This window comes from Oncorhynchus masou, unplaced genomic scaffold (genome assembly GCF_036934945.1).
Source record: "Oncorhynchus masou masou isolate Uvic2021 unplaced genomic scaffold, UVic_Omas_1.1 unplaced_scaffold_976, whole genome shotgun sequence".
Classification (NCBI taxonomy): domain Eukaryota; kingdom Metazoa; phylum Chordata; class Actinopteri; order Salmoniformes; family Salmonidae; genus Oncorhynchus; species Oncorhynchus masou.
This window is the reverse complement of record NW_027016271.1, coordinates 210968-230676: the sequence shown is the minus strand read 5'-3', so window position 1 is coordinate 230676 and position 19709 is coordinate 210968. Positions and strand designations below refer to the sequence as shown.

General features: G+C 46.2%; 1 pseudogene; it reads right to left on the bottom strand.

The window, feature by feature from the left end:
* LOC135538518 (glycine receptor subunit beta-like) overlaps nt 1-19709 on the bottom strand; it is a 51590-nt pseudogene that overhangs the window by 4724 nt on the left and 27157 nt on the right.

Here is a 19709-nt window from a genome sequence, read left to right as displayed (position 1 = left end):
TTATAACTTTGTAACGTGAAGATTCTCCTTGGTGCCCCGACTTCCTAGTTAATTACATCTACCTGATTAGTTAATCACGTAATAATAATTACAGAGAATTGATTTGATGAACTAAATAAGTCTTCAGTTTAATGATGCAAAAGACACGACATGTCCAATCAATTGAATTGACCACAGGTGGACTCCAATCAAGGTGTAGAAACATCTCAAGTGTATTTTCTGTTATTGAATCCATTTTAGAATGTATTTATTTTTTATTTCACCTTTATTTAACCAGGTAGGCAAGTTGAGAACAAGTTCTCATTTACAATTGCGACCTGGCCAAGATAAAGCAAAGCAGTTCGAGACATACAACGACAGTTACACATGGAGTAAAACAAACATACAGTATCAACAAGTCTATATACAATGTGAGCAAATGAGGTGAGCTAAGGGAGGTAAAGGCAAAAAAAGGCCATGGTGGCAAAGTAAATACAATATAGCAGGTAAAACACTGGAATGGTAGATTTGCAATGGAAGAATGTGCAAAGTAGAAATAAAAATAATGGGGTGCAAAGGAGCAAAATAAATAAATAAAATTAAATACAGTAGGGAAAGAGGTAGTTGTTTGGGCTAAAATATAGGTGAGCTATGTACAGGTTCAGTAATCTGTGAGCTGCTCTGACAGTTGGTGCTTAAAGCTAGTGAGGGAGATAAGTGTTTCCAGTTTCAGAGATTTTTGTAGTTCGTTCCAGTCATTGGCAGCAGAGAACTGGAAGGAGAGAGAGGCGGCCAAAGAAAGAATTGGTTTTGGGGATGACTAGAGAGATATACCTGCGGTAGCGTGTGCTACAGGTGGGAGATGCTATGGTGACCAGCGAGCTGAGATAAGGGGGACTTTACCTATCAGGGTCTTGTAGATGACATGGAGCCAGTGGGTTTGGCGACGAGTATGAAGCGAGGGCCAGCCAACGAGAGCGTACAGGTCGCAATGGTGGGAAGTATATGGGGCTTTTGTGACAAAACGGATTGCACTGTGATAGACTGCATCCAATTTGTTGAGTAGGGTATTGGAGGCTATTTTGTAAATGACATCGCCAAAGTCGAGGATTGGTAGGATGGTCAGTTTTACAAGGGTATGTTTGGCAGCATGAGTGAAGGATGCTTTGTTGCGAAATATGAAGCCAATTCTAGATTTAACTTTGGATTGGAGATGTTTGATATGGGTCTGGAAGGAGAGTTTACAGTCTAACCAGACACCTAAGTATTTGTAGTTGTCCACGTATTCTAAGTCAGAGCAGTCCAGAGTAGTGATGTTGGACAGGCGGACAGGTGCGGGTAGCGATCGGTTGAAGAGCATGCATTTAGTTTTACTTGTATTTAAGAGCAATTGGAGGCCACGGAAGGAGTGTTGTATGGCATTAAAGCTTGTTTGGAGGTTAGTTAACACAGTGTCCAAAGAAGGGCCAGAAGTATACAGAATGGTGTCGTCTGCGTAGAGGTGGATCAGAGACTCACCAGCAGCAAGAGCGACCTCATTGATGTATACAGAGAAGAGAGTCGGTCCAAGAATTTAACCCTGTGGCACCCCCATAGAGACTGCCAGAGGTCCGGACAGCAGACCCTCCGATTTGACACACTGAACTCTATCAGAGAAGTAGTTGGTGAACCAGGCGAGGCAATCATTTGAGAAACCAAGGCTGTCGAGTCTGCCGATGAGGATGTGGTGATTGACAGAGTTGAAAGCCTTGGCCAGATCAATGAACACGGCTGCACAGTAATGTTTCTTATCGATGGTGGTTAAGATATCGTTTAGGACCTTGAGTGTGGCTGAGGTGCACCCATGACCAGCTCTGAAACCAGATTGCATAGCAGAGAAGGAATGGTGAGATTCGAAATGGTCGGTATTCTGTTTGTTGACTTGGCTTTCGAAGACCTTAGAAAGGCATGGTAGGATAGATATAGGTCTGTAGCAGTTTGGGTCAAGAGTGTCCCCCCTTTGAAGAGGGGATGACCGCAGCTGCTTTCCAATATTTGGGAATCTCAGACGACACAAAAGAGAGGTTGAACAGGCTAGTAATAGGGGTGGCAACAATTTCGGCAGATAATTTTAGAAAGAAAGGGTCAGATTGTCTAGCCCGGCTGATTTGTAGGGGTCCAGATTTTGCAGCTCTTTCAGAACATCAGCTGAACGGATTTGGGAGAAGGAGAAATGGGGAAGGCTTGGGCGAGTTGCTGTGGGGGGTGCAGTGCTGTTGACCGGGGTAGGAGTAGCCAGGTGGAAAGCATGGCCAGCCGTAGAAAAATGCTTATTGAAATTCTCAATTATGGTGGATTTATCAGTGGTGACAGTGTTTCCTATCTTCAGTGCAGTGGGCAGCTGGGAGGAGGTGTTCTTATTCTCCATGGACTTTACAGTGTCCCAGAACCTTTTGAGTTAGTGTTGCAGGAAGCAAATTTCTGCTTGAAAAAGCTAGCCTTGGCTTTTCTAACTGCCTGTTTATAATGGTTTCTAGCTTCCCTGAACAGCTGCATATCACGGGGGCTGTTCGATGCTAATGCAAAATGCCATAGGATGTTTTTGTGTTGGTTAAGGGCAGTCAGGTCTGGGGAGAACCAAGGGCTATATCTGTTCCTGGTTCTAAATTTCTTGAATGGGGCATGTTTATTTAAGATGGTTAGGAAGGCATTTAAAAAAATATCCAGGCATCCTCTACTGACGGGATGAGATCAATATCCTTCCAGGATACCACGGCCAGGTCGATTAGAAAGGCCTGCTCGCTGAAGTGTTTCAGGGAGCATTTGATAGTGATGGAGGTCGTTTGACCGCTGACCCATTACGGATGCAGGCAATGAGGCAGTGATTGCTGAGATCTTGGTTGAAGACAGCAGAGGTGTATTTAGAGGGCAAGTTGGTTAGGATGATATCTATGAGGGTGCCCGTGTTTAAGGCTTTGGGGAGGTACCTGGTAGGTTCATTGATAATTTGTGAGAGATTGAGGGCATCAAGTTTAGATTGTAGGATGGGGTGTTAACAAAAACAGAATAACAAAATGTGGAAAAAGGTCTGAATACTTTCTGGAGGCCCTGTGTTTCCCTCAGATTACACAGATACACAAAGAATTAGAAAACAAATGTCATTTATTAAACCCCCATATCTATTGGGTGAAATACCACAGTGTGCCATCACAGCAGAAAGAGTTGTGACCGGTTGCCAAAAGGAAAGAGAAACCAGTGAAGAACAAAACCTTGTAAATACAACCCGAATGGTGCAGTGGTCTATGAGACTGCATTTCAGTGCAAGAGGTGTCACTGCAGTACCTGGTTCAAATCCAGGCTGCATCCCGTCAGTCGTGATTGGTTGATTGATTCTACAGGGCGGCGCACAGTTGTCTGGGGTAGGCTGTCAATGTAAATATGGATCTGTTCTTAACTGACTTGCTTGTCTAGTTAAATAAATGTTTATTTATTTTCCCTTTTGTTACAACACTGTATATAGACATAATATAACATTTGAAATCTCTCTATTATTTTGGAACTTTTGAGTGTAATATTTACTGTTAACTTTTTATTGTTTGTTTATCCACTTGCTTTGTCAACACACACGGTGGTGTTATGAAGTCAGGGCTCTGAGCTGCCTAACGATGCTCTACTGCAATTACAGTATACCCATCTCATCTCTAGATCCACACACACACACACACACACACACGGTAGAGTAGTCTTGCCTGCAGAGTGCTAACGTGATGAATGGGCGTTCCTCCGGTCCCATTGACAGTGTTAGTTTTAGAAGGAGTCTTCTTCCCCTCTTTCTCTCTCAGAGCCTTCTCTTTAGACGCCATCTTAGACTTCTCCTCCTCTATACGCCTAGGACTGTTTAACATGACCTGAGGGAGGGAGGAGAGAGGGAGGAGAGGGGGTAGAGAGGCAGGGAGGGAGGGGGAGAGAGGAGAGAGGCAGGGGGAGAGAGAGGAGAGAGGGCAGGGGGAGAGAGGGAGTGAGGGAAGAGAGAGGCAGGGGGAAGAGAGGCAGGGGGAAGGAGGGAGGAGGGGGAGAGAGGGGGGAGGGAGGCAGGGAGGGGAGAGAGAGAGAGCAGGGAGGGAGCGAGAGAGGGAGGCAAGGAGGGGAGAGATGGAGGGAGGGGAGAGAAGAGAGGCAGGGGGGAGCGAGAGAGAAGAGAGGCAGGGAGGGAGCGAGGAAGTGGGAGGAGGGAGCGAGGAGAAGGGAGGGAGGGAGCGGGGGTAGAGAGGCAGGGAGGGAGCAAGAGAAGAGCGGGAGGGACGAGGGAGAAGAGGCAGGGGAGGGAGGGAGACAGACAGGGGAGTAGAGAATGAGTAGACAGACAGACAGACAGACAGGGAGGGAGACAAACAGGGAGAGTTTTTGTTATTTCATTGAATTGTGAACGCTGTAGAAAGGCTGGGTAAAGGGACTGTCTGAGTGTAGAGACCTGGACCACTGCGAAGCCGAACAGCAGACCCAAGAGCAAGCGAGTGACCGAACAGAGTATCGATGAGACAGACAGACAGACAGACAAACAGGAGACTTTTTGTTATTTCATTGAATTGCTGAACGCCAGTGTAAACACTGTCTGAGTGTCACTGGACAGGCATACAGACCAGTGATACCTAGAGAGACAGACAGAGACACAGACAGATGCTCAGATACATAGGAACATTAGGGAACAGACAGAGACATGGACACACTGGACAGGGACAGGACAGACAGGATACAGAGACACAGACAGACAGACACAGACATTAGACAACAGACAGAGACACAGACAGACAGACACAGACAGACAGACAGAGACACAGACAGACAGAGACATTAGAGACACAGACAGACAGACAGGCAGACAGGCAGACAGGCAGACAGGCAGACAGACACAGAAAGCAACATTAGAGACAGACAGATCTATTGATGTCATGGTATGATGATGTCATGATATCATACTGTGATGAGGTCATGATCGTCTCCCAGACTGACCTGCTGACAGCCCTCTGGATGAATGGACGGATGGACAGATGGACAGGGACGGATGGATGGATAGACTAGGCCTACAAATAGACATGGGGGAGGGACAACCAGATGAGAAGATAACCTGGTCCAGAACAAACCTCTTCCACGGTAGGGTTAAAGGTTACAGATCATACCCAGAGGAACCCTGACATCAGGGTTGATCCAGAAGGGTTAAAGATCATACCCAGAGGAACCCTGACATCAGGGTCGATCCAGAAGGGTTAAAGGTTACAGATCAGAGGAACCCTGGGGTTAAAGGTTAAAGATCATACCCAGAGGAACCCTGGCAGCGCTGGCGTCAGGGTTGATCCAGAAGGACAGCCAGGAGAACCACGATGAGAAGAGTGGGGGCGTAGACTCCCATCATATAGAAGCCCACCTGTCTCCTTAATGTAAAGATCACCTCCACACAAGTGTAGTAACCTACACACACACACACACACACACACACACACACAGTTATGGATCTTCATAAGAAGTGTACAGCTTTAAACAGGTTTTTTACAATCACTTTGATGTAATTTTTCAAAACTATGGACACGTTTTCCAATTGCTTGGATACAATAGACAAAGCTACGACCATTTGTTCATTGAACTAAAATCATCTGTTCAAAATGACACAATTTAACTTCAAAGTATTACCATTTCAAAATGTAATTCACACATTACATCTGAAATGACTGTTTATTCATGTCATTACAATGATCTAACTATCAACTGATACAACTGCTCAACATGATAAGTAACTGTTGTGTTACTCTTAGTTTTACAGTAAGCCAGGTGAGGAACACTGCAGTGATGTTTTACAGTAAGCCAGGTGAGGAACACTGCAGTGATGTTTTACAGTAAGCCAGGTGAGGAACACTGCAGTGATGTTTTACAGTAAGCCAGGTGAGGAACACTGCAGTGATGTTTTACAGTAAGCCAGGTGAGGAACACTGCAGTGATGTTTTACAGTAAGCCAGGTGAGGAACACTGCAGTGATGTTTTACAGTAAGCCAGGTGAGGAACACTGCAGTTGTTAACTGTTTTTTTTCTTTTTTGTAGCTAATTATTTTTGCTTTGATTCAAAGAAACCCATGTTGTGATTTTATTGTATTTCATCAATAAATGTCATATTTTGTTCAATGATTCCACTGTGTCTGTAGTATTCTCTCTACTAGTCCTTTTACAGTGACGTATTTACGTTTAGTACCATAATGAAACATCACATATTTTGTACTACATTATTTAATGATTGAACGAACAACGACACAGTGAAACTATTGGTATCTTGTGTGTGGATGATCTAAATTAATGTTCCTATGGTATTTCATGATCAATACGTTATTTGAACCGATGATTCTGCAAGTCACCTGTGTGTGTGTGTGGTACCTGTTCCTTGGTAGAATTTGGTGCAGTTTCCGTACTGTATCTCTTGCTGTTTAATGTCAAACTGAGGAAGAGCGATTTCATCCATCTGGACTGGGTCTGTCATCCACATGAAGACCAGATCACTGGTGGTGTAGCCAACTATAACAACATACAATAATAATATAATGATATATATACTATAACATCAAACAATAATATTGAATACAGCTCAGCGTTCAACCACATAGTGCCCTTAAAGCTCATCAATAAGCTAAGGACCCCAGGACTAAACACAGTCCTCTGCAACTAGATCCTGGACTTCCTGACGGGCCGCCCCCAGGTGGTAAGGGTAGGTAACACATCCGCCACGCTGATCCTCAACACAGGGCCCCTCAGGGTGCATGCTCATGTACTCCCTGTTCACTTATGACTGCACGGCCAGGCCCGACTCCAACACCAACATTAAGTTTACAGATGACACAGCAGTGGTAGGCCTGATCACCGACAACGATGAGACAGCCTATAGGGAGGAGGTCAGAGACCTGGTCGTGTGGTGCCAGGACAACAACCTCTCCCCGAACGTGATCAAGACAAAGGAGACGATTGTGGACTACAGGATAAAGAGGTCTGCCTACGGCGGCCTTTCTCAATAGCAAGGCTATGCTCACTGAGTCTGTACATAGTCAAAGCTTTCCTTAATTTTGGGCCGTCACAGTGGTCAGGTATTCTGCCGCTGTGTACTCTCTGTATAGGGCCAAATAGCATTCTAGTTTGCTCTGTTTTTTTGTAAATTCTTTCCAATGTGTCAAGTAATAATCTTTTTGTTTTCTCATGATTTGGTTGGGTCTAATTGTGCTGTTGTCCTGGGGCTCTGTAGGGTGTGTTTGTGAACAGAGCCCCAGGACCAGCTTGCTTAGGGGACATATTACTTCTCCAGGTTCATCTCTCTGTAGGTGATGGCTTTGTTATGTTATCTATGCATCGTCAACTTAATAAATCTACCCAAATGTACATATTACCTTAACTTGAACCGGTACACATGGACTCTGTACCGGTACCCCTTGTATATAGTGTCCACATTGACTCTGTACCGGTACCCCTTGTATATAGTGTCCACATTGGTGTCACTCTGTACCGGTGGTACCCCCTGTATTGTGTCACATTGACTCTGTACTCTGTACCGGTACCTCCCGGTGTATATAGTACATTGACTCTGTACCCTGTACCCCCTGTATATAGTCTCCACATTGACTCTGTACCGGTACCCCTGTATATAGTCTCCACATTGACTCTGTACCGGTACCCCCTGTATATAGTGTCCACTTGACTCTGTACCGGTACCCCCTGTATATAGTGTCCACATTGACTCTGTACCGGTACCCTGTATATAGTGTGCCCACATTGACTCTGTACCGGTACCCCCTGTATATAGTGTCCACATTGACTCTGTACCGGGTTGTATATAGTGTCCACATTGACTCTGTACCGGTACCCCCTGTATACCCCCTAGTGTCCACATTGACTCTGTACCGGTACCCCTGTATATAGTCCACATTGACTCTGTATACCCCCTGTATATAGTGTCCACATTGACTCTGTACCGGTACCCCTTGACTCTGTACCCTCCCATTGACTGTAGTACCCCCTGTAGTACCCCCTGTATATAGTGTCCACATTGACTCTGTACCGGTACCCCTGTATATAGTGTCTTGAAATGTGTCCACATTACTCTGTACCGGTGCCTGACTCTGTACCGGTACCCCCTGTATATAGTGTCCACATCACATTGACATTGACTGTACCGGTACCCCCTGTATATAGTGTCCACATTGACTCTGTACCGGTACCCCCTGTATATAGCCTCCACATTGACTCTGTATATAGCCTCCACATTGTGGGTACCCCTGTATATAGTGTCCACATTGACTCTGTATACCCCCTGTATATAGTGTCCACATTGACTCTGTACCGGTACCCCTGTATATAGTGTCCACATTGACTCTGTACCGGTACCCCTTGTATATAGCCTCCACATTGACTCTGTACCCCCCTGTATATAGTCTCCACATTGACTGTATATAGCCTCCACATTGACTCTGTACCGGTCCACCCCTGTATATAGTCTCCACATTGACTCTGTACCGGTACCCCTGTATATAGTCTCCACATTGACTCTGTGCTGTACCGTACCCCCTGTATATAGTCTCCACATTGACTCTGTACTACCCCTGTACCGGTACCCCCTTGTATATAGTGTCCACATTGACTCTGTACCGGTACCCCCTGTATATACCCCTGTATATAGTGTCCACATTGACTCTGTACCCCCTGGCCTCCACATTGACTCTGTGCCCCCCTGTATATAGTCTCCACATTGACTCTGTACCGGTACCCCCTGTATATAGTGTCCGGTATTGACTGCTGTACCGGTACCCCCTGTATATAGTGTCCACATTCCGTGACTCTGTGGATATAGCCTCCACATTGACTCTGTACCGGTACCCCCTGTATATAGTCTTCTGTACCGGTACCCCCTGTATATAGTGTCCAGACTCTGTACCGGTACCCATTGACTGTATATAGTGTCCACATTGACTCTGTACCGGTACCCCTTGTAATAGTGTCCTCCACATTGACTCTGTACCGGTACCCCTGTGTCCACGTGACTACCTGTACCCCCTGTAGTATAGCCTCCACATTGACCTACCCCCTGTATATAGTGTCCACATTGACTCTGTACCGTACCCCTTTATATACATTGACTCTGTGTCCACATTGACTCTGTACCGGTACCCCCTGTATTAGCCTCCACATTGGCTCTGTACCGGTACCCCCTGTATATAGCACACTCTGTACCGGTACCCCCTGTATATAGTGTCACTCTGTACCGGTACCCCCTTGTATATAGTGTCAGACAACCTCCACATTGGTATGTACCGGTACCCCTGTTCCACATTGTCAATCCATTGACTCTGCAAATGTAATGGACTCTGTAACCCCCCCTGGTAGCCTCCCATTGACTCTGTATATAGTGTCCATCTTGGCACACATTGACTCTGTACCGTACCCCCTGTATATAGCTCTGTACACCCCTATTGTGTCCACAACTTGAAATATAGTCTTGAAATTGTTGATATACTGCTGCTCTTTAAATTACGTGTTTACTTTCCAGATTCTTATCCGTGGCATTGTTGGATACAGGCTCGTACATTAGTTTACCCATGTATTCGGTGCATGTGCACCCATCATTTCGCTCTCTCGATCCCATGGGCACATGACCTGGGCACAGCTGTCGTTCCCACTGGGGCACAGCTGTTCACTGGACAGACATCCAGGTATGATTCAATCCATCTCTGCAAAGTAATGGTAGCCCATCTTGGCACAGGATGTCACTCGCTAAGTCAACTCCTGTTCCGTATGTACCCAAACCAAATCTCCCAGCACGCTCCAGCAGGTAAACTCCTTTCCCTTCCCATACCTCAGTATCCTGGTCTCATCTGTCCATTGATTTTACACTGATCTCCCCTCTGATTTCACCACCATTTTGGTGGTTGTGGACAGATTCTCTAAATCCTGCCGTTTTATCCCTCTCTCTGGTCTCCCTACCGCTCTTCACGTTGCTGAGGCACTGTTCCAGCAGGTCTTCCGGCACTATGGCCTTCAGAGGACCGTCTCCCCTTCATGGGTATGGGAAGCCTTCATGGAGAGGGTGGAGGTGGAAAGGATGAATCAGGAGCTGGGGAAGTTCCTGAGGAGTCACTGACAGGACCTGCAGGGGGATTGGGCCCGATTCCTTCCCTGGCTGGGTGCCCGGAATTCTTTGCGTCACTCTTCCACCGGGCTGACTCTGTTATGTGTATCAGCCCCTGGCCCCATGGACACCGACCAAATCTCTTGCGGTGAACGAAAGTGGTTCAGGCACTCGTTCGTTACCTCTGAACCCTGATCTCTCCGTTGATGTACATATCAAGAATATTTCAAGTTTCCATTTTTTGTAACATTGCAAAAGTCTGAGACGTTTTTGTCCAATAATGATGCAGAAAAATGAATCCATGCTTTTGTTACTTCTAGGTTACTGCAATGCTCTGCTACCTGGATAAAGCATTAAATAAACTTCAGTTAGTGCTAAATATGGCTGCTTGGATCTTGACAAGATCATATTACTCCAGTGCCTCTACACTGACCTTCTGTTAAGGATAGGGCTGATTTCAAGGTTTTACTGCTAACCTACAAAGCATTACATGGGCTTGCTCTTACCCATCTTTCTGATTTGGTCCTGCTGTACATACATACACGTACGCTACGGTCACAAGACGTAGGCCTCCTAATTGTCCCTAGAATTTCTAAGCAAACAGCTGGAGGCAGGGCTTTCTCCTATAGAGCTCAATTTTCATGGAATGGTCTGCCGATCCATGTGAGAGCGCAGACTGGGGTCTCAACCTTTAAGTCTTTACTGTAGACTCATCTCTTCAGTGGGTCATATGAGTGCAGTCTGGGCCAGGGGGTGCGAAGGTGAACAGCAATGCACTGGAAGGACGAACTGCCCTTGCTGTTTCTGCATGGTCGGCTCCCCTTTCTCCACTGGGATTCTCTACCTCTGACCCTATTACAGGGGCTGAGTCACTGGCTTACTCTTCCATGCCGTCCCTAGGGAGGGGTGCGTCACATTGTCAGGCTTTGATGTGCTCGACTTGAGTGGGTTGAGTCACTGATGTGATCTTCCTATCCAGTCTTGCCCCCCCCCCTCGGGCTCGTGAGGTGGAAGAGATCTCCGTGGGCTATTCTCAGTAGTACGTTGGTGATCTGTTGGTAAAGTGGGTGGGGTTATAAACTGCCTGGTTGGCTGGGGTTTATGTCAGACGGGCCACAGCCTCCAGAATCTATGCTGCAATAGTCTATGTGCTTGGCGGCTGTGTCTGTCTGGGTCTGTGGGACACGGTCTTATCTGGTGTCCTGTGTGAATTTAAGTTTGCTCCCTCTAATTCTCTCTATGCCCCTTCCTGACCCAGAAGACCTGAGTCCAAGTACCATGCCTCAGGAACACCTGGCCTGATGAGTCCTGACTGTCTTCAGTCCACCTGGTTGTGCTGCTGCTTCAGTTTCAACTGTTCTGAACTGTTTACCAGACGAGCTGGTCTTCCGCCCACTGAGGCAGTCAGGAACCAATACACAGAGTCAGTTAGGCGGCTAGGCAAAGGCTAGCTTTTCAAACAGAAATTTGCATCTTGTAACTCTAAATTTTAGGGACACTGTAAAGTCCATGGAGAACAAGAGCACTCCTCCCAGCTGCCCACTGCACTGAGGCTAGGCGGCACGGTCACCACCGATAAATCCGATAATCTGAAATTTCAATAAGTATTTCTCTTCACGGCTAGCCATGCTTTCCACCTGGCTACCCCAACCCCAGCCAACAGCTCCGCACCCCGTAGCTACTTGCCCGAGCCTCCCCAGCTTCTCCTTCTCCCAAATCCAGATAGCTAATGTTCTGAAAGAGCTGCAAAACCTGTACCCGTACAAAATCAGCTGGGCTAGACAATCTGGACCCTCTCTTTCTAAAATTATCTGCCGCCATTGTTGCAACCCCTATTACCAGTCTGTCAACCTCTGTCATACCATCCGAAATCCCTAAAGATTGGAAAGCTGCCGTGGTCATCCCCCTCTTCAAAGGGGTGATACTCTACACACAAACTGTTATAGACCTATATCCATCCTGCCCTGCCTTTCTAAAGTCTTTGAAAGCCAGGTTAAAAAACAGATCACTGACCATTTCGAATCCCACCGTATCTTCTCCGCTGTGCAATCCGGTTTCCGAGCTGGTCATGGGTGCAACTCAGCCACACTCAAGGTACTAAACAATATCATAACCACCATTGATAAAAGACAGTACTGTGAAGCCGTCTTCATCAACCTGGCCAAGGCAATCACCGTATTCTTATCGGCAGACTCAATAGCCTTGGCTTCTCAAATGACAGCCTCGCCTGGTTCACCTACTACTTTGCAGACAGAGTTCAGTGTGTCAAATCGGAGGGCCTGTTGTCCAGACCTCTGGCAGCCTCTATGGGGGTACCACAGGGTTCAATTATCTGGCCGACTCTTTCTCTGTATATATCAACGATGTGGCTCTTGCTGCGGGTGATTCCCTGATCCACCTCTACGCAGATGACCCCATTCTGTATACATCTGGCCTTTCTTTGGACACTGTTAACTAACCTCCAAACGAGCTTTAATGCCATACAACACTCCTTCCGTGGCCTCCAACTGCTCTTAAATGCTAGTAAAACCAAATGAATGCTTTTCAACCGTTCGCTGCCCTCACCCACCCGCCCGACTAGCATCACTACTCTAGACGGTTCTGACCTAGAATACATGGACAACTACAAATACCTAGGTGTCTGGCTAGACTGTAAACTCTCCTTCCAGACTCATATCAAACATCTCAAATCCAAAATCAAATCTAGAGTCAGCTATCTATTTCGCAACAAATCCTCCTTCACTCATGCCAAACTTACCCTAGTAGAACTGACTATCCTACCGATCCTCGACTTCGCGATGTCATCTATAATATAGCTTCCAATACTCTACTCAGCAAATCGGATGTTGCCTATCACAGTGCCATCTGTTTTGTTACCAAAGGGCCTTATACCACCCACCCCTGTGACCTGTATGCTCTTGTCGGCTGGCCCTCGCTACATATTCGTCACCAGACCCACTGGCTCCAGGTCATCTATAAGTCTACATTTACATTACATTTAAGTCATTTGGCAGACGCTCTTATCCAGAGCGACTTATGCTAGGTAAAGCTCCGCCTTAGCTCACTGGTCACGATAACAACACCCACCCGTAGCACGTGCTCCAGCAGGTATATCTTACTGGTCCTCCCCAAAGCCAACACCTCTTTTGGCCGCCTTTCCTTCCAGTTCTCTGCTGCCAATGACTGGAACGAATTGCAAAAAAAATATATATATCGCTGAAGCTGGAGACATATTTCCCTCACTAACTTTAAACATCAGCTATCTGAGCAGCTAACTGATCGCTGCAGCTGTACACAGCCCATCTGTAAATAGCCCACCCAATCTGCCTACCTCATTCCCATATTGATTTTATTTACTTTCTGCTCTTCAAATAAAATTTTATTTGTCACATACACATGGTTAGCAGATGTTAATGCGAGTGTAGCGAAATGCTTGTGCTTCTAGTTCCGACAATGCAGTAATAACCAACAAGTAATCTAACTAACAATTCCTAATCTACTGTCTTATACACAGTGTAAGGGGATAAAGAATATGTACATAAGGATATATGAATGAGTGATGGTACAGAGCAGCATAGGCAAGATACAGTAGATGGTATCGAGTACAGTATATACATGTGAGATGAGTATGTAAACAAAGTGGCATAGTTAAAGTGGCTAGTGATACATGTATTGCACACCAGTATTTCTACTTGCACATCATCATCACCATCTGCTCATCTATCACTCCAGTGTTAATCTGCTGAATTGCAATTACTTCGCTGCTACGGCCTTTATTGCCTTGCCTCATGTCATTTGCAGACACTGTATATAGACTTTTTTTCTTCTATTGTGTTATTGACAGTACGCTTGTTTATTCCATGTATAACTCTGATGTTTCTGTCACACTGCTTTGCTTTATCTTGGTCAGGTCACAGTTGTAAATGAGAACTTGTTCTCAACTAACCACTGATTATTCTTTAACCCTGCTGGTCTACGAATGTTTGAACATCATAAAAAACAATCTGGCCTTAATGACCATACACTCTTATAATATCACGCAGTACAGAGAAGAGGACTGGCCACCCCTCAGAGCCTGGTTCTTCTCTACCCAGTACAGAGAAGAGGACTGGCCACCCCAGAGCCTCAGAGCCTGGTTCCTCTCTACCCAGTACAGAGAAGAGGACTGGCCACCCCATAGAGCCTGGTTCCTCTCTACCCAGTACAGAGAAGAGGACTGGCCACCCTCAGAGCCTGGTTCCTCTCTACCCAGGACAGAGAAGAGGGACTGGCTGAGCCTGGTTCTCTCTACCCAGTACAGAGAAGAGGACTGGCCACCCCTCAGAGCCTGGTTCAGAGAGAAGAGGACCTCAGAGCCTTTCCTCTCTACCCAGTACAGAGAAGAGGACTGGCCACCCCATAGAGCCTGGTTCCTCTACCCAGTACAGAGAAGAGGACTGGCCACCCCTCAGAGCCTGGTTCCTCTCTACCCAGTACAGAGAAGAGGACTGGCCACCCCATAGAGCCTGGTTCCTCTCTACCCAGTACAGAGAAGAGGACTGGCCACCCCATAGAGCCTGGTTCCTCTCTACCCAGTACAGAGAAGAGGACTGGCCACCCCATAGAGCCTGGTTCCTCTCACCCAGAGCCTGGTTCCTCTCTACCCAGTACAGAGAAGAGGACTGGCCACCCCTCAGAGCCTGGTTCCTCTCTACCCAGAGAAGAGGACTGGCCACCCCTCAGAGCCTGGTTCCTCTCTACCCAGAAGAGAGGACTGACCACCCCTCAGAGCCTGGTTCCTCTCTACCCAGTACAGCCAGAAGAGGACTGGCCGCTCCTCAGAGCCTGGTTCCTCTCTGCAGTCCCAGAAGAGGACCTCAGAGCCTGGTTCCTCTAAGTTTCTTCTTAGGTTCCTGCCTTTCTAGGGAGTTTTTCCTAGAACTCACCGTGCTTCAACATCTGCATTGATTGCTGTTTGGGGTTTTTATGCTGGGTTTCTGTATAGCACTTTGTGACATCTGCTGATGTAAAAGGGCTTTATAAATACATTTGATTGATGACTGTATGAACCTCGCTTTGTGCACGGGGGGCATAATCATGCTGTAGCATTAAGATTTCCCTTCACCGGAAATAAGGTGTCTCGCCCGAACCATGAAAAACAGCCCCAGACCATTATTCCTCGTCCACCAAACTTTACAGTTGGCAATATGCATTGGTGCAGATAGCATCCTCCTGGCATCCGCCAAACCGAGATTTGTCGGACTGCCAGATGGTAAAGCGATTCATCATTCCAGAGAACGTGTCATTCCGCTGCTCCAGAGTCTTTACACCCCTCCAGCCGATGCTTGGCATTGCGCATGGTGCTCTTAGGCTTGTGTGCTGCTGAGGACAGATGATATTTAAGCGCTATGTGCTTCAGCACTCAGCGTCCCATTTTATGAGCTTGTGTGGCCTACCACTTCACGGCGGAGCCGTTGTTGCTCCTAGATGTACTCGTCAGCAGCGCAATGTGGCTGAAATAGACGAATCCACTCATTTGAAATGTGGGGTATACTTTTGAATATATAGTGTACTGCCAATTTCTCCACAACACCATTGTGAGCGGGTTATGGTAGAGAAATTAGCATTCGATTCTCTGGCAACTGTTCTGGTGGACATTTCTGCAGTCAGCATGTCAAAGATTTAAGTTCCTCGGCATACACATCATGGACTAACTGAAATGGTTCATCCACACAGACAGTGTGGTGAAGAAGGTGCAACAGCGCCAAATGTGTCTTGTCACCTAAATCCCTCAAACCTTTACAGATGCACAATTGAGAGCCTCCTGTCATGCTGCATCACTGCCTGTTAGGGCAACTGCACCACCCACAACCGCAAGGCTCTCCAGAGGGTGGTGCGGTCTGCACAACACATCACCAGGGGCAAACAACCTGCCCTCCAGGACACCTACAGCACCCGATGTCACAGCAAGGCCAAAAAAGATTATTAAGGACAACAACTACTCGAACCACTGCCTGTTCACCCCTGGCAAAGGGCAAAGGGTGGCTACTTTGAAGAATCTCAAATATAAAACCTTTTTATTTGTTTAACGCTTTTTGGTTAATACATGATTCCATATGTGCTATTTCATAGTGTTGATGTCTTCACTATTATTCAACAATGTAGAAAATAGTAAAAAATAAAGAAAAACCCTGGAATGAGTAGGTGTGTCCAAACTTTTGCCTGGTACTGTAGATACACTGAGTGTACAAAACATAAGGAACACCTGCTCTTTCAACAACCATAGACTGACCAGAAGAATCCAGGTGAAAGCTATGATCCCTTATTTATGTCACCTGTTAAATCCACTTCAATCAGTGTAGATGAAAGAGAGGAGACGGGTTAAAGAAGGATTTATAAGCCTGGAGACAACTGAGACATGGATTGGATGGATAGCATTATTCAAACCTTGTCTCTCAGGCCTGAGACTGGACTACCCAGGAACACTCAACACCTATTGGAAAGCCATTGTAGTGCGTCTTTGGCATAAGAATGTATATTAGTTTTGTGGTGCAGCATTATATTATGGGTATGCTTGTCATCAGGGACTAGGTAGTTGGTCAACAGAAATATAAAAGGAGGTAAGAAGTTAGAGGACAACCCACCGTAGTCTTCTGAAAACCGATTCCTGGGATAAAGTTACATCAGTGGGACAAATGTTTATGCCAAATTAGGGATGTGGTGCTGACGAAAGACCAGGCCAATTCCAAATGCCTTGCAGACCATCCCCAATACAGATCTACTCGCCCATCGGCATGACAACGGTAGACCATCCCCAATACAGATCTACTCGCCCATCAGCATGACAACGGTAGACCATACCCAATACAGATCTAGTCACCCATTGAAATGGCAACGGTAGACCATACCTTAATACAGATCTACTCGCCCATCGGCATGACAACAGTAGAGATGAAAAGACATGACCATACAACCCAGCCACTCCCCAGATTTCCCAACCTACTCCAGATCACAACATAATGCTCCAGAGGGCCATTAAACGGCAGAACATCCACTTCAAACATTCTATCCAGGACAGGATGGTAACAGAAGGGGCCAAATGGCTCGCCCTGCTCCAAAAGGACACCAAAACCCTGCTGTTTGGGAGAAATCATTACATAAGGCTGTGAGGCAAGAAGTGCACTGGTGCATGCTATGATCATTGTGTGCTGTAGACATTTGAAATGATATTGTGCATTCTCCCCGTTGTGAACAACTTCTCTGTATTTCAAGGAGAATGTGTCACGTTTTGTATCATTATGTAGGGAACATTATGCCCTGAACAATGACCCACCTCTCCCAATTGTACAAAACGATGTATCCATCAATAACGGAACAAGATTCAATTCCCAAAGGAAGGACTCTCCTCCTGGGGCTGCGTGATCTCCTGCTAAGGAATGTTTCAGCCAATCAGGCAGGGAGACTCAGTGTAACAGTTTAGCTTCCGTCCCTCTCCTCGCCCCTACCTGGGCTCGAACCAGGGACCCTCTGCACACATCAACCCACGAGCGTCGTTACCCATCGCTCCACAAAAGCCACAGCCCTTGCAGAGCAAGAGGAACAACTACTTCAAGGTCTCAGAGCGAGTGACGACACCAATTGAAACGCTATTAGCACGCACCACCGCTAACTGGCTAGCCATTTCACATCGGTTACATCAGCACCTAGCCCCAACCTCATTCTCCATTCTAACTGAACTATAAAAGCGTGGCACAAATAATTGCCACGACCGACCAAAATCCCTCTACTGCTCAAACGTCAGCATAGTTGGTAACTGGAAAGAGCTCTCGCTAATTGATCATCCCGATCTCAATGAGTGGAAGCCAAACAACAATATTGGAATTGAACAATTGTCCTCTGCTCTCACTTTGATCTCAGTTGGAGGAATACACCACCCCGGAGCTGAATACACCACCCCTGAACACACCACCCCGGATGAACACACCCCCGGAGCTGAACACACCACCCCGGCTGAACACACCACCCCGGAGCTGAACACACCACCCCGGAGCTGAACACACCACCCCGGAGCTGAACACACCACCCCGGAGCTGAACACGGGAGCTGAACACACCACCCCGGAGCTGAACACGCCACCCCCGGAACTGAATACAGCTGAACACCCACCCGGAGCTGAACACACCACCCCAGAGCTGAATACACCCACCACCCCGGACTGAATACACCCACCACCCCGGAACTGAATACACCACCCCAGAACAGTTTGAACCTTCTCCATTTTCTCCTTTAAAGACCGTTTGGTAATCCAACCAGAGACTGAAATACTAAGGCATTGTTACCTTGTTTTTAGAATAAATCTTCTTCCTGACATAAAATAATATCACTCTCTGAGATTTTGAATCTGACTTGTCATTAAAAGAACTCTACAGAATATAATTGTGACACGAACAGTTTATCCCTACTTGCTAAAAAAAAGTTTTGACTTAAATGATAGCTGGTGCCCTGTTTACTGTAGAATATAGATACATCCATATTTTGTATCCCATAATGAATTACCCAATGAATGAGACATTCTCATAGCATTAGGCCACACCCCTACAACAAAGACACACCCGAGAGAGAGCTGGCACTGTACTGGATGGTAGTGGTTAGGGAGGTTTAGCTATTTGGGATTATTTTGGCATTTATCTTTACTTTATTTTCCTGAAATGTATTCACTATCATTTCTTATAACCAGCAAGAACTTCTGAATATCAAATCGTCAGTTAATTTCCCCAATTCCAGCTTCAACTTATCTGCCCTGGTCTCTTTCTGTAATTACCACCCAATTTTCAGGCAATCCAAGAGGAAATGCCGGCGTTACAGAGGCAGGAGAGGGAGTCCTGGTGAGATGAATGAGAAAACCCCACCCCTTGCCTGCACTCCATTGGCCAAGAAGATGGATGACCTTGGATCAAGGATTTGCTTGTAACAGCAATATTCCCCGTTTTTCAGAAGCATGTCTATTGGACAAGAGACTCCCCATGGCTATCCAAGAGGATGGGACAAATGTGCAATTTCTCTTAACGTTTAAACGAAATAAAAATCATACAATTATGGGAATTCACAATTCAGATGTGGTTCTGTGTATGACCACTAAATTACTGCAGTTCAATCTATCACATTCCTGGTTACTGACATACCGGTCATCACTGGGTACCACAGCCACAAAGTCTTAATGCCCACCTTTTTTCTACAGTTGATCTTCTTAAAATGTGATTTTAAACCTAACCCTAACCTTAATCCCTAACCTTAACCACATGGCTAACCTTATGCCTAACCCTAACCTTAATCCTAACCTTAACCCACATTAACCTTATACTATTTCTAACATAATCTAACCTTAACCACATGGCTAACCTTATGCCTAACCCATACCTTAAATGAACTCAAAATAAAATGTTTGTTTGACAATATATTCTGACTTAGTGTTTGTGGTAACTAGTGGAAACCCTACCAGATGGTGCTCACCTTACTGCGGTCCACCACTCACTCAGCAACGATGGTATTAATGCTGTTTTAGATTCTCTGCCCTCCATGTTGTTGTCAGTTGTCAGTTGCAAAGCTCAAACAGGAAGTACTTGAT